Source organism: Leuciscus leuciscus (genome assembly GCF_965113295.1).
Source record: "Leuciscus leuciscus genome assembly, chromosome: 11".
Taxonomy (NCBI): Eukaryota; Metazoa; Chordata; class Actinopteri; order Cypriniformes; family Leuciscidae; genus Leuciscus; species Leuciscus leuciscus.
Genome location: NC_138735.1, coordinates 15,695,107 through 15,707,169, shown reverse-complemented (window position 1 = coordinate 15,707,169; position 12,063 = coordinate 15,695,107). Strand labels below are relative to the sequence as shown.

At 40.0% G+C, this 12,063-nt stretch overlaps 1 long non-coding RNA gene across 1 annotated transcript; it reads left to right on the top strand.

Annotated features, from left to right (window-relative positions):
- Positions 1-899: 899 nt before the first annotated feature.
- On the top strand, positions 900-2,505 carry LOC309509944. Its single transcript, XR_014210129.1, has 3 exons — positions 900-1,083; positions 1,160-1,302; positions 1,645-2,505. It is a non-coding gene; the product is annotated as an uncharacterized lncRNA (long non-coding RNA).
- The last annotated feature ends 9,558 nt before the right edge of the window (positions 2,506-12,063 follow it).

The following is a 12,063-nucleotide window of genomic DNA, read 5'->3' as shown; positions in this document are numbered from 1 at the left end:
CAAGTTTTATTAACTAAATCACAAACATAACTAAACTAAACAAACATACATACATGCATGGGTAAAATGATGAGTGATAGAATGGAACTGGAAGCAGGAAATGAAACTATGGAAAAGATCCATTTAACTATGAAAAGAACCATAAGCTTATCATTTTCAGAGCACCTCATTAAAATTGATACTTGCAGGGTCCCCACAGACAATCAACCTGAAGAAGCAGCAGTAGAGGCCAGAAGAAGAGAGAGAGGTCACTGTGAATTTGTCTCTAATAAAGCCTGAGAAAGGCCCCACCTCTCCGGGTTTGCTTGACCAATGAGAAGGGTGGAATTTCCAAGCGGGAAAATTCCTCTGTGGTTGATTTATGAGTCTTTGTTCTAAGCGTGCTCATACTAATATGTTGCGCAGCTATCGGCATATCATGTACACAATCATTTCGATCTTCAAAGTACCAATTTATAGAGACCAAACATGGTATAAGTGAGGTTACATTGACCGTTGGTTCTATAATAAAATACATAGTATCAAAGAGATAATAGTATCAACAGATAATAGTATTAATAGACACAACACAAGACAGTAAATCATTCACAAAATGTTCTGGAATGCATGTTAATTTCATGTTAATCAGTTCATCGATAAATGAATGCAGGAAAGTCTGTTCTAATGTCTGTAGGTCTTGTGGCAGGGGCCCTGTTCACATTGCTAACAGTCATAAAACCAACTTATCTGATCGTGGTCATGGTAACTAAGACCTTCTTGCCCTGTTTGGGGGGGATGGGGCCACAGATCCCAGAGTGAGTTTTAAATATCATTTGTTAAACTATAACAAATACTTGTGTCTGACTTGTCTCAGTCATTACATTATGGCTTCACTAGATTCGTTGGAATCGTCGTAAAAGTCTAACAATCCATACTTCACACCCTCGGATGCATATGTGACCGAGTGAATGAGGATTCTGTACGGGGTGGGCGTGTGTTTATTTCACTATAAATAGCGCAACAGTCAGTAGATGTTACAACCTCCTGACGTTCTGACCTTTTCCGTCTCCTTCCGGTATTGTGACCCCGAAGCGCCATAGCGAGGTGTGAGTGTGGTATTTTGTTGTAATACATAAAGATGTTTAGTCTATTTATATTATTGAATTTGTGTTAAACGCAGGTAGAAAGTCCTTGATGCAAGAGTGAGAGCACGTGGGCGTTTGAATGGGGTTAGTGTCGAGCGCTGGATGCCGTGTTTAACCCATAGCAACGAGCTGTATTACCCAGTTTATAATTCACTTTTGGAGTACATCAGAGGTATGTGTGTGTGTGTGTGTGTGTGTGTGTGTGTGTGTGTGTGTGTGTGTGTGTGTGTGTGTGTGTGTGTGTGTGTGTGTGTGTGTGTGTGTGTGTGTGTGTGTGTGTGTGTGTGTGTGTGTGTGTGTGTGTGTTGGGTGTGAGTGCGGTATTGTGTTGTAATATATAAAGACGTTTAGTTTGTTTACATGGTTGATTCTGTTACACGCAGGGAGGAAGTCCTGGATGCAAGAGTGAGAGCGCGTGAGCGTTTGAATGGGGTTAGTGTCGAGCGCTGGATGCCGTGTTTAACCCATAGCAACGAGCTGTAATACCCAGTTTATATTTCACTTTGGGATTTTATCAGAGGTATGTGTGTGTGTGTCAGCAATGAGCCGAACCTACCAATTATGTAGTTTGAATGATTATGATGATTTATAGGATTGACATCGTAGGGGGTTTATTTGGATTTGTATTCCAAATACTAATATTGTTTGTTTGGTATTTAGGTTTTCTTTTTTTGTGTTTACTTGGCAGATCTTTCTGTTTGGAGTCCTATACATGTGGACCTCTGACGTCTAGGCCCTGCTGTTTTGTTTATGATTTATTTTTGTAAATTGTTTTTATCATTTGAGTTTGGCTTAGACCAACCGCTGTGGTGTATGTGATGCGTAAATGAGAGTTTTAATCTATATCCCTTTTTGTCTTAGGAGCCAGCCTGTGTGGGAGTGCCTTTCTCTGGGGTCGTCTGGGCTTTTCCCTTCACTGCATGTGGCGTGAGATTTCCTGCACTGCATGTGTATTGGTTTGGGAGTGTAGAGTGGTTTGTATTATTCACTGTACTTTTCTTAGAAGTGGTTTTATTAATCTCATTGAGAACCGTGCACTTGTGGTGTGTACTCTTAGGGCGGCGGGTCCGTGGCCCAATGATTTTCCCTCTTTTTCACACAGGCTTGGTCCCTCCTACTGTAAGACGGGTGGGTTGTGAAATCTAATTGACCTAACGTCTATGTGTATTCAATTCTTATTCCTCTTTTTATATTATTAATAGTTAAAAGTGCTTGATTCAGAGAATTATGCTTCATTGTCAATAAAATTATTTGAGCTTGAAGGCCACGTCTTCGTTCTTCTATCAAGTATTGTCTATTTGAACTTGTGTTGCTGTTATTTCCGTGTGTATATAACCCCGGTGGCGTAGTCGGGACTAAGTCAGGCAGAAACGCCACGGTTACACATAGAAATACTGGACCGTGTAGGGAGACGATTTTGTGTGCCCAGAATTGGACGCATCAGAACATCGCAAAATAGTGCACTTTCTGCAACTCTGCTGCTAATCTTTGCTGACTAAATGGTGCCAACACATTTTCCACTAAGGCCTCACTTTTAGTTCTGCCACAAGACGTCTTGCAATATCAGAGTCACTGAATATTTTTGCACTGACCTTGTTCCCACAGTCAGTTGACAGGTAGCTATGGCCATGTCACACACCGTGATAGGTAGCTGTTAATTCGGCGACAGTCATTTTTCACCCATTCATTATTAACCCTCTGGGGACCAAAAACGCGCCCGCGCGTTTTGCTCGTTTTTTTTTTTAGCAATGAAAAATAAACACAAAATGCTCTGTTAATTTTGATCTTTCATTTTCGTGTAATACATCAATCGATCCTGTTCAGTTTCTATTTTTTTTTCTGTATACTCACAATACAAATAAAGTGTTTTGCTTTTTGACAAATAAAGAAAAACTAACATGATGCTATTTCTGCCTTCTCTCTGTCAGTAAACTCCCATTTGAAACGCGTTCGAAAATGATCTATAACTCCGCGAAAATTCAGTCAAACAGGCAAACAGACCCACGGGCATAAAGCTTGAGATCGCAGCTTTTAAATGAAGTAATTTATATAAAAAACAAATATTATCAGCTTCTGTAATCTGTATAAAAAGAGAGCGACTCCAGTCGAGCTCATTACGAGCCATTCAAAAGTAATTTGACCACGCCCCGGAGAGCGCGTGCTATTCAAACGCAAATTCTGAGAACCATTTCAGTCTGTGAAACGCCCCCACATCAGCTGTAAACAAAGAGGCATAATATAGCCTACCTTATGGAGAAAATTTTCCGTGCTGATATGAGGAGCAGATCCCGCTGAGGAGTGAGGTAGGCTAAGTTATCCTTTCTCAAGTGTTAATGTGGAATAACGTTATGGAATAACGTTGTAGGCTTATGTAAACAAAAAGATGAATCGCGTTTCTATAATATGAATCGCGTTTCTGTGAGATGAATGAAGGGTACATATTTGTAAAGACTGTTTAGCCTAAAATGAATCGCGTTTCTGTGAGATGAATGAAGGGTACATATTTGTAAAGAGTGTTTAGCCTAAATATGAATCGCGCGTCTGTGTGTGAAAGAATAAACTGCTTTTACAGTTACAGTTACTGCGTTACAGTCAGGCGAAGTATGAAAGACAACATTTTGTTGACTAGATTTGGGTACAGTTTTTACTGTAGAATATACTGTCACATCAAATAAGCTTTTCTGCTCATATATATAAAATACTATTTTGTCAAAAATAAAGTCATAGACTAAGATGTTCCAATGTTGGCTATATTCAAACTAATGAATACATATGATAAAATGTAGGCCTATAATCTTTTTTTTTTTTTTTTTTACAAAGAAAGAGTACTTTTTTGCAGAAATATTGCTGAAATTGTAATTATTGTTGTAATTGTAACCTTTTTAATAAAATAGCAAAACATATTTACAAGATAGATGTAAGCAAAATCTTAAATGGTCAATATAAGTCTTCTTCAAAATATATATTTTGTCCTTGCATTGTGGCTCAGTCAGTGTCACACCTGAATGAATGGCTAATTATGCAGAGTCATTATGCAGAGTGGGTGGGACTAAGGTGTAAACTACTCCTCCCCCTCGCATATTGGCTTTCCAAGCAAAACCTGTTTTACACCATTTAAATCAATGTATTTTTTTTTGTGAACGATAAAGCAAGACTATTTTCACATAATTTTGAAGCTATAACTGAAAGGGACAACATCCATTAGTCAAAAGTCTTGTGGGCACATATTTTGTATGAGTTTTGTGGTCTTATTTCAGCAACTTTCATTTTTATTTTTTTAAATAACCACGCATAAACATTATTCTCTTAAAAATACAAACATCTACATACATGTTGCTCGCATATTATGGTAGGCCTGTTTGTGCTATATAGAGTGAATTTACACCTTTGCCATTAACATGTTTATAAATAACTGAAAAAAGCACAAATGTCAGAGCATGTCAGAACATCTCAAGGGCCCCAAAAACAGCTTGGTCCCCAGAGGGATTATTAAAGTATGTTGAACATTTCATTTTCTTTTGAACTGGCCTGTCAGTCTTTGTGAACACACTGTCATCTTCGTCCTCCGTCTTGCCACCCATGTTAACGCTGACGAATGACGTACAATCTCCTTCACTGCTTCTCTAATTGCCGCCTGTAGTAGGCCTAGTAGCTGCCAAGACAGACGCGCTAGATAGTCTACGTGATGTAGCCTACGTCTGTCACAGTGTCTGGTTTCTGTCACGATCACACACAGGGAAAGGTAAGATCCAAATGCAGTATTTTAATAGGGTAATCCGTACTCACAATCCAGTCCAGGCAAGGGTCAAAATCCAATAAGGCAATCCAAAAACAAGAACAGGTGAAAACAGACTACCAGAAGTGGTGTGACAATATACAAGGACTCCATGACAATGACTAAACAAACAGGGTATATATACACACAGATACTAACAAGGTGACGGGAAACAGCTGAATGCAATGATGAATGAGTGACAGAACAGGATGATGGGAAATGTAGTTATGAGTGAAAGACACCGTGGGGGAAGAGGACCTCTAGTGGTTACCCAGGGAACACAAACCAGACACTGTGACAACGTCACACGTCCCTACTCCCTACAGAGCCAATGATAGCGCATTCTACACACAAAAGACACCGACTGCTCTGTGCACAACGCATAGACTATTTCAAGTGGAGAGAAAATAGTAAATTGAACATATTCACTTTTCCAAAACCGGGACATTCAGTGTCCCGGGAGAGTGGATCAATTTCCCGGGACAGGTTATTAAAAAGAAAGACAATCTCGGTAAAACCAGGAGAGGTGGCAACCCTATCTGCTGTAACTAGTAAAGAGGACCCACGCTGTGTTATGTCTTCATGACGAGAAGCACAAGCAAGTATATTCCTCTTAGGAAACTTTTAATAACTGTTATGCACAAGCAGGATAACATGCAAGCACATGTTCAACATTCTCTCCCACTCTTCTCCTCTTACTTCACATGTATGTCTAACTCAAGAAGCTTGAGTGCCATCTAGTAGTGATCCCCTCCCCCAAGAATTGCATAATATAAAGTCGCAATTGCGTGTCGTAAAGTCAGAATTGTGAGACATTAACAAAAAATATATATATATTTTCCCCCTCAGAATTGGAATTCATAACTCGCAATTTAGAGAAAATCATTCAGAATTTAGATATATAACTCGCAATTGCAAAAGAAAAAAGATTCAGAATTGTGAGATTAAAAAGTCGAAATTATCTTTAAATTGTTTTCGACAGAATTTGAAACTTGAGACAGACTTTGTTTAAATTTTTCTATTTATAGGCCAATCTGCGATAGGGCCCATTATAGGGTGGGGGCCCCCATGCATGCTGTCATCTAACAATCAGTATCCTTAGAAATGCTTCGAACAACTCAGGACGTCAGTGGAGAAAGGCATATTTCATCATAACATTGTAATATACATCATACACACGCTATATGGCTAAATACCTGATTTTTCATACCAACAGAAAAATATATCTGGATAACCTGGCTTCTCTTGAGACTCCACTGCTTTACGGCATAGTATTGATATGCTAAAGCCCGCCCACACGTTGACCTGATTGGTTACTAGGTAGTTTGTGACGTCAGAAACACCCGCGCCTTCAAACGGAATTTTTAAGACTGTCTTTAGATCACTGCAGTTTTAACAAGAAAATACTCAGCAATGGTGTTGACATAAATTTGCACATGGTTTATCTTAAATCATATTAAAAACGCCACATAGACATATAAACAACATTAAAAACCTGATTTTACACACCACAAAAACACACACAAGTGTGACTGCAACAGACAGCATATTTATAGAATTTGGCAAACAAAATCAGCCACAAATGCAGACATTGAAGAGGTGAGATCTAACACACACGCACAAACACATGCGCGCACACACACACAACCCTAACCCCAACTCCAACAATTGGTTTTGTTTACATATATATTTTTAAATAATTTATTAATCTGAAGTTAGTGATTTTTTTACATTTGGTTTATTGAAATAAATAATTTATGAATACAACTTATTTTTTTAGAGGCATTTTAGTTTTATATTTGCAAATATATGTGGCTTTATTGCAAATAAACACTTCGAACAACAACAACAACAACAAATAATATTTATATAATATTATATAATATAAAATACTGATTTTAATGTATTTTATAATGTTTATATATATATATATATATATATATATATTCACAAAATATATCAAAAAAGTTGTGATAGGAGCAGCTGACCAGACAAATTAATGTTGAGTAATGTTGTTGTATAAAAAAGTACCACAAATCCCCCAAAACACAGCATAAATGTATAGTTTAGAATTAAACATAAAAAATGACATTTGTATATAAAAAAAAATAGCTCTGCAAATGTGTGGGACCCAAAGACCCTTTATGTAAAGTTGAAATGAGGACCGTATGAGGGTTAGAAAAAAAATTCTTAAAGCAACACCAAAGATTTTTTTGTACCTTAAAATAATGTTTCCAAAATCGTTTCAGTGGTTCAGCAACTCGTAACAGGATTAACGGCACTTCTGCATTCGCTTTGCGGCCCTCTAACGGCTATAACCGCACTATGCAAGTTTGCCAGATCGTGTAGTGGATCTGTAGTTCGAATGAGACATAAGAAACTACACATTTGACTTGCTTTACGGTAAGCGTTACTATAGCCGATAGGTGGAGCCTGTATAAAAAATAGCCGTTTCTGATGTCGCAATACATTATACTTTCATAAAATCATGCAACATACTCTACCTTGTCTTGGACATCGTTATTTCCAAAGCCGGTGCTGGATAAACAAATAGCGTGCGTGCGACGGTATAGGCTAAATTATTTACGACAGCGGTAATGGACAATTGCGCTTCCAACCTGTAGGGGGACCGAAGAGGAAAAGTGCTTTGGTGTTGCTTTAAGAGCTTCCTGGGAAAATTTTACTTGGATTAATTTTTCAAAAATGTAAAAAATTTTGACATTTTATACCCACTATATATAGGTCAACTCACACTGCACTGACAGACAGCGTCCATCGCGGACAATCACCAGATTACAGTACATCACTTCTCAAGACATTCCACGACTCACAAACACTGATTGAATGATTGAAAACAAGTGGCGAACAATAACAGATTTCAACAGGGGAAACTGCGTCTGTCCGTGAAGTGTGAATTGGCTTTAAGTGAATCTACAAACCCTAAGATACTCTGTACACTATTTCTGTGTATTCATCATGCTTGAAGAGTTTCTCTGTGATGCAGTAGTTCTGCTGCTCTGAGATGTCAGTCTTTTCATAGTAGAAGATCAGTGTTTCATCATCAGAAATTTCATTGGTCTTGATGTCACTGGCAGTGTTGACATAATCCACATCTGTGATTTTAACCTGTGCACAATGAAAACAGATTACAATCATGTTTTATGTGCAAAATATTTTCATATGTAACATCTTTCACATAATTAGCTGGAAAAAATAAATGAATTTTTAATAAATGAATGGTCACAAATATGCTTTGATGAATCAATAAATAAGAAATGTCTAGAAAACTAAACTTTTATGAACCAGATTTCTACACAAAAATTTTACAAAAATAAACTTACCTCTTTTCATTGGCACTGGGTTCATTGAAAATCTTTCTCCTAATAAAGAAGGAAGGTCGAAATGTTTTAGAAATGTTTATTTTTGCAGTGGCAAAAATTATATTCAAATGGATCATGTGTAAATTGGCAATGACAACAGAAATATTTTGCAAAACAATGTGGGATTCTTAATACGTGTAAAAAAGGATCACCTCTCATTTCTGAAGAGCAGAAAACAACATGTTATGAAAAATAATATATATTATAAATAATATCTTCACATTTGCCTCAATATTGACATTGAATATTATACACTTGATAATAAACAAAATAATTTAAACATTTGAACTTCATTTTTCACCGTACATGAATCCATTATATTCTGATAAAAGGAAACAATTTTCTATGTCTAGGTAGATGAGAAGAAATTAAGAATGATGTACTGTAGTATTAATATATTGCATGTGCATGACTGAAGCGCTTTCTAATAGTTTGTTTGATCAAAATTATGAAGTCAAACACAAGTGAATCAGTTTTGAACTGACTGATGCTTAAACACAAGAAAAATGCAGAGTACATCTTAAAACAGGATGTTTCAAAAAAGGCATAACAGGAAAACACCTACTGTTTAATTCAGAATGAAAGTGAATATTTTTACCTTGCACAAAACCCAAGGGCAGAGAGCGTGAGAACTGCCACAATTCCTCCCACACAACCAGCAATCAGAGGCATAAAGTGTCTATCTTGTCCTATAGGATGTGAAACAATTGTAATTCCACCAGAATGCGTAGATTCTCTACCGTGGATCTCTTCGCCTCGTGCGAAAACGGCCATTGTCCTGTGTTCTTCTCGCTAGAGGCCGAGGAAGCCCCCCTCGCAAGGAGGCACTGGCCCATCCGTGGCCCAACGTGCTGCTCTACGCATTTCCTCCCCTTTGCCTCATAACTCCGTCTCTGGCCAGGGTGAGGGAACAGAGCTTGACCATGATTTTGATAGGGTCTCAGAGATTATCCCTCTGCTGTATGCCCAGCCATGGCCATGAGGGCCATGACAAACCTTCTATCCAAGCTAACGGGGAAATTTACCACCCGCACCCAGACAGGGTGGCCCTCTGTGCCTGGCCCTTTAGAGGGCCAACTTAAACACATTGGGGCTCCCCCCACGTGTTGTCGCCACCATTCAGTGTGCCAGAGCCTCTTCTACATGGTCCCTTTACGATTGTAAGTGGCATGTGTTCGAAGTGGTGTGAAGGGCGACGGTTTACATCATTATCAGTGCTCAATCGCTGATATTTTATGCTTTTTGCAGGACTTTATGGATAGTGGAAGATCCTTTACTAATATTAAGGTCTATTTAGCGGCTATCGCTGCATGTCATGTGGGGTTCGACAGTGCTACGGTGGGGCAACACCCCCTTATTCGTAGATTTATGAAGGGCGCGTGCTAGGGCTGTCACTTTACGTTCGAAAATCAAATGCACAATCGATCGGACCAACCAACACAAGTTTCGAAAACGAAAATAGGGAATCGATTTTAACGGCTTCTCTCAGAGCGCGTCCAGCTCGTCACGATATGCCCGCAGCGTATGTCTTTAGACATGGAAAATCGATTTTACAATTGATTCAATGAACACTTATGTCTCAAAAATCAAACAGGATTTTTTCACAAAAGTGACAGCACTAGCGCGCGCCACTCTCTTCCAGCCACCAGGAGAGCATTTCCTGAGTGGGACCTCTCCATGGTCCTGGAGGCATTGTCTCAACAGCCGTTTGAGCCCCTGGGAAGTATTTCCCTTAATATTTTGTCTTTCAAGACAGCTCTGCTCCTGGCCTTGGCATCTGCCAAGTGTGTCAGTGATCTGCATGCACTCTCTGTCCATTCTTCGTGCACTAAATACTCTCTCAGTGGACATAAGGTTTTTCTCAGGACCAAGCTTGCTGCACGAGAAGCGAATATGCTCACTGAGGAAAGATGCAGGTGTTTTATACACTTGGTAAGGGGCGGGGCACTTAACTGGCATTGGACACGTGCTCCTGTCTGTCAGGCCAGACTTGGTGCAATTGGATGCTTCAGCAGAGGTCAGGTGTGGATGCCCTTCCCATAGGTGGATCTCTCCACTCAATGTTTCAGAGATTCGGGGTTACGAACAGTAACCTATTGTTTTCCAATGGTTTTTAAAAAAGGGGAAAAAATCGGCACACCATGGCTCCAAAAATGTGAAAAATGTAACAATAGATTCCCACACAGGTGGTAACGTTTCGAGCGTTAACTTTATCTGAAATGTATTTTACACTTTTTGATTTATTTATTCAAAAACAAGGCATGGATAGGCTAAATGATTTTTATCAATGTAATGTGACAGCACATCCATATTTAATATTTTCTTTATGTCTTGTACCGTTAAACATGGTATCACGTGGATGAATAATCATATGCAAATGATTAACAAATGAGGATATGCCTAAAACTAGGTGTTGTAAGCTCCATAATAGGGTTACTTCGAGGTGGAGACACATGTGTGCGCAATTTTCCACTGACTGTGATTTATAAAAGGAATCTTGCGCAGGTTCTGTCACGACTCTCGGTGATGAACCCAAACGCAGACAGAATGAAATTAACAAGGTTTATTAATGACAGGAAAAACAAAACCCACGAGGGGGCAAACAACACTGGTAGGGAAAATAAAGACTAACAACACTAGACTAAGACTGGACAGTTAACTAGACTATAAACTCACAGCAGATAAATGACTAAACAGCTCTTTGACAAAACTCTTAACAGGATCAAAGGGGTGATTACAAAATGAACCAGCACAAGACAGCAAACACAAGGGGATTAAATAGGGGAGCAAATGATAAGGACAACAGGTGATACTAATAAAACAATGACTAACGAGGAGAACAAGGGGGCGGGGTTAAGTGAGGAGACAACACAAGCACACAGCCCAAACAAAAGGCCATGTGCTTGCACACAAAACATGGGTCTGTCATGATCCTGCCTCAAGACTAGAGAAAATCAAGGACACGAGGGCAGAATCATGACAGGTTCTGGAGAACGAACGGTTCTCTTACGAGAGGTCTCTCGTACTTGCGTAAGAAAATCTTACGCTGGGGAAAACCTCTTTTCCTCGAGATATTGAAGCCAAAAATTATCCTTAATTTTGCAATAATGTAAAACGCATTGCAGCAGCATGCAGACATGGGCGAGACAGCTCGCGCGCCCATTGGCTGCTCTGCGGCAACTGCACCAGCCTATCGATAGAGGCTCCTCATGACGTCAGAACCAATGAGGGCGCTTCGCGCCCATTACGTCATGTCCCGCCGAAGTCGGGTGGGGCCAGGGCTATAAATACGGCCCAGAGAGGCTGGTTTGGTCAGTTTTTCATCTCTTCAGCGGACTTCGCATCGCTGGATCCCGAGAGGAAGCCACGCCGTCTGAGCCAAGCACCCAGCGGGATTAGTGCATCTGAAGCAGCTGGTCGACATCTCGCCGCCTTCAGTCGCCGTTTCTGCTGACGCTTTCCGGCGTACTATATCCTTTCATTGCTGTGTGTGTGTGTTCGCCGCTGCGACACGCACATTCTCCTTCTAAAAGAGCACGAGCGTCTTTTTCAAGATGCCTCGTTCTTCCTGCGGCTCTTGCCGAGCTCCACTCAGCGACGGGGACCACCACGTCATCTGTGTTTCCTGCCTGGGTGAGGATCACGCAGTTATCGCGCTCGACGAGGGCGGCTGCCCTCACTGCGAATTAATGCCTATGGTGACTCTGCGGACTCGCCGAGCATTCTTCCGCGAAGCTGCGCCCGCGCCTTCGCCCGCCGAGCTGCCGCGCCGTAAAAAGCGCCG